The 4,120-nt window shown below is 41.0% G+C and overlaps 1 long non-coding RNA gene across 1 annotated transcript; it reads right to left on the bottom strand.

Moving 5' to 3' along the window:
• Positions 1-260: 260 nt before the first annotated feature.
• On the bottom strand, positions 261-2,019 carry LOC128374483 (uncharacterized). Its single transcript, XR_008323001.1, has 3 exons — positions 1,928-2,019; positions 490-568; positions 261-332 (listed from the first exon to the last, which is right to left on the bottom strand). It is a non-coding gene; the product is annotated as an uncharacterized LOC128374483 (long non-coding RNA).
• Positions 2,020-4,120: the final 2,101 nt, after the last annotated feature.

The following is a 4,120-nucleotide window of genomic DNA, read 5'->3' on the forward strand; positions in this document are numbered from 1 at the left end:
ATGCAGATGTGTGCATCATATTTACAGCAGAGTTTGAAATATAAACCTCTCCCATGTTGCCTCCATTTCCTCTCCATCATTAAATCTGTTAAAATCCTCTTACTGCTCAGCAGACAGTCAGCCAGCTCCTCCTGCTTCATTCTCCTCAGGAAGTGCACTGTGATCTTCAGAAATGCCTCTCTGCGGCTCCTCCTCTGCTCTTCCTCCTCACCGTCAAAAGCCTCCTCGTCCTCAGTCTGACTCTCTAAGCATTCTGGGTCATCTGGACTCAGACTCTTCTGCATCTTCTTCAGCTCGTTCTTCACAAAAGTGACGATGTTCTCCTCCAGCAGCTGGAACAGAATAATATATGAATGACACAATCAAACTAACATCATGAAGCATCAGATCCATGTTGGACACACTGACAATCCACTGGTCTACAAAGTGCAGCATGGAGATGATTGTGAACACAATAGATGTAAAAGTAGTTGTTGTACATGTACAGACCATAAATATGGAGTCCAGGTGTGTTTGATGCTGCTGGGCAGACTGACCACTGGGAACCTCTGAGCTCTCCTGGTCCACTCTGTGGAGGAATCATGAAGAATGAGCTCACATTATGTCTGTCCACACAGAGACAAACACAAGCTGAAGGTCCATCAAGTGATATTTGGATGTGAACAGAGAATCAGATGACTCCCTGTAGTGGTAAAGCTTTACTAGTCCTGCTGATCCCACTGAGAATCAACAGCTCAGTCTGTTTGTAGCTTTCAGCTCAGTGTTTGGCTTCATCAGTCAGTTTGGTTTAGTCCCAACAGCTCTGAACAAACCTCCATACAGCTCTCCCTCCCTCACTGTACACTGCTGAAGTGCCCTGGAGCAAGGCAGCTACAACCTGCAGCTGCTGCAGTGGAGCTGCTCGGTGTCTGCTTGTATCAGACTGGTTGAACTGGGCAGCTCCCAGTATGAACATGACATTGAAGTGTGTGTAAGTGAGAAATTAGGCAGGTGTCATGTCTGAGGTAAAACTTCACTTCCTGTTTCACAAATGAAGGTTTTTGACTTTTCTGTTGAAACTTCTCATGTCCTCATTGGTACAGCATCACTTTGCTTCTGATGTTCTGATTGGTTCAGTGGTTTAATATCTAAATTCAGGATCAAACTGCAGCTGATATAAAACAATATGATTCAGTATTAATGAAATGTTTCCTCTTTAACTCATGTTGGTTGTGATGGATTCAGAAGTGTAGGACTGCTGCCAGTACAGCTCAGAGTAGAACAACAGAAGCTGCATCATGTGTTCAACATTATCAACGGCTTTGATCCTCAATACTTGACAGATAATGAAACATCCTCAGCATGGCTGTAACACCAGGGCCAGTGTGTTCATATAAAGTCCCTCCAGTGAATAATGGAGGCACAAGTTCCTTTTTTAAAGCTGGTGCTGTGTTGTGGAACAGCTTCCTGTTACACATCCAGCTGTTAAACATGAGAGGAGCTTATAGAAGTCAGGTCAGGACTTATTTATGGAACAGCTTTATAATGACAGTTTTACTTTGTGTTTATTATTTGATTTAATTTGTGCTGATTCAGTTTCATGTTGTTTGTCTTTTAACATGTTGGAAATAAGTGTTTTCACTTCAACATGTTTTTATGTCTGTAATGTATAAATAAATAAATCATGTCACTTTTCATATGAACAACTGAGTGAAACAGCATGAATGTGTTCCAGGAGAGACTGTGTGAACATGTGATGTGTTATCTCCATATTTAAATGATGATCACGTCTCCTCCCTCTCTATGACGACCGGCTTTTCACTGACGAGGTCGAACAACACGTCATATAAACCAGTTCATTTCTAGCATAACGTTTACTGTCAGTTACAGCTTACATCTGATCAGCTGGAGGAAAGTCTGTTCAGTCTTTACAGCTTTACATTCTTACCTTCCATCAGCTGGTTGTCCAGATTTAAAATGTAAAGGTTTCCCCATGGACCGGTCACTCTTCATGGACACACAGCTGGGTTCAGGTTCAGGTCCAGGTCCAGGTTCAGGTCTGAGCTGCTTCTCTGTCCTTCAACACAACACACACAGATGGTTGAGTGATGTGAGTGGAGAACAGTGATGGACAGTTAGAGATCCTCATCTCACCTCTGAGCTTTGGTCTGGCTGTCATGTTCCCCACACAGAGAGCTTTTAGAGGGAGGGACTCCCTCCTCTCTGTCCTCACTCTGATCCATAGCAGAGAAACACCTTCACACAAACACAACAACACATTATTTCTCTTCATTCCTCTCAGTCACATGACAAACACACACAGCTCTGACTGGAGGAGAGCAGCTCAGTCACTTCAATACTAAATACACTCATCTGACACTTTCATGCTGTTGGCACTTTGAGCTGCAGTGTCCAACAAATCACTTTCACAAAGCTCACAATGGGCCTCATGCAACCAACACATGTTCTTAAGTGACGGGTTCAGAGTCGTTGTACGAGTCCTGAACAGTTTAAATATGACACAGAAAGTCAAATCAGACATATAGCTTTATATATTAAACAGGTTTAGGAGAACACAATGAAAATGTTTCTGCAGGAAGCTTTTGGATGGTTTGAAGACTAGAGGGAAACACTTCCTGTTGCTGTTTCTTTGGGGATCAGATCACTTTTCACTTCTATTAAACAGACTTTGAAAAGCTCTTCATCATTTTAAATGTTCCTCTTCTTCCAAGTCTACTATATCCAGTCAGAGCAGCAGCAGCTCGTCATGATACCTGGACAGATGCTGCTGGATTCACATCAGCTCACCGAGACGTTCTACCTTCATCTGTAGAGGAAACACAGAGAGAACAGCTGGAAGATCATCACATCTATCTGAGAACAATAATCTGATCTGATCTCTGATGTTCATGTTGCTGTGATTCAGGAGGAAAATGAAGGATTTACTAGAGAGGAGCTTCTCAGTTATATGTAAAGATAGACTGATAGACTTTCTGTTTTATTGTGATGCAGCAGCAGGAAGTGTGTTTTATGGACACATGTGAACTGTATCTCTGTTATGATTTTAATTATTAATGACAGCTCTGCAGCTCCAGAAGGCTCAATAGGTTCAGAGCAGCAATAAGACTAATTAGTGACATTCAGTGTGAAGAAAGATCCTCTAAACTCATAATACTTCATCAGACCTCTAAATAAACACTGAGAAGAAGAACCTCCAGTTACCTGAAGCCCTTTATACTGACTGATTTACACCCACAGCATTACAGTCATATCATATATTAGCTTATTATATATTAACATATTATGCCCCCCACCCCCCTCCTCTGTTCCAGTCTCTAGAAGCCAAATCTAAATGAATTACCTCCTTTGTAATCATCAGTAACTGTAACAGATTACAATGTGTGAAGTTATTGATGAACACTGACTCAGTACTGTCAGCTGTTATCAGACACTTTAAAATGGAGGAACACTTCCTGTTGATCTGTTGACTGTTAGTAGAGTTCAGAACTACAGATTTCTGCTGTTTCTACTGGAACTAAACTAACAAGATGAACAAAGAGTCATTCAAGAGTCAAACTGTGAAAACCAATAAATACCTTCAGAAGGAGAAAAGAAGCTGCTTCACATAGAGCACACATGAGGAAGTAAACTAAACAGGAAATGAGCAGATATAAATAAATAACAGCAATGACTAAATAAATGTAAATTCAAACTTAATAAAATGGGTCCTTTCTGACTGAGAGAACACAGTGTGTTTGAGTAAACAAAGCTGTGTCCTCCCCAATTTTGACTAATACTGGGGCTCCACAAGGGAGCGTAATTTCCCCTGTACTGTTTACACTTTACACTAATGAGTGTAAAAGCAACACAACAGATCACGTCACAATTAAATTCGCAGACGACACTGCTATAGTGGGGTTAATTAAAAACAACAATGAGACCCAATACAGGGCATGGGTGGATCAGTTTGTAGAGTGGTGTGAGTCTAGCTGTCTTCATCTAAATATAAGAAAGACAAAAGAACTCATTGTGGATTTTAGAATGGGCAGTCACATCCACCAGAATATGGTCATACATGGAGAAGACATTGAGGTTGTAACAAACTATAAATATTTGGGAACTGTTATAGATGACAAATTAA

The sequence above is a fragment of the Scomber japonicus genome, chromosome 15 (assembly GCF_027409825.1).
Source record: "Scomber japonicus isolate fScoJap1 chromosome 15, fScoJap1.pri, whole genome shotgun sequence".
Lineage (NCBI taxonomy): Eukaryota > Metazoa > Chordata > Actinopteri > Scombriformes > Scombridae > Scomber > Scomber japonicus.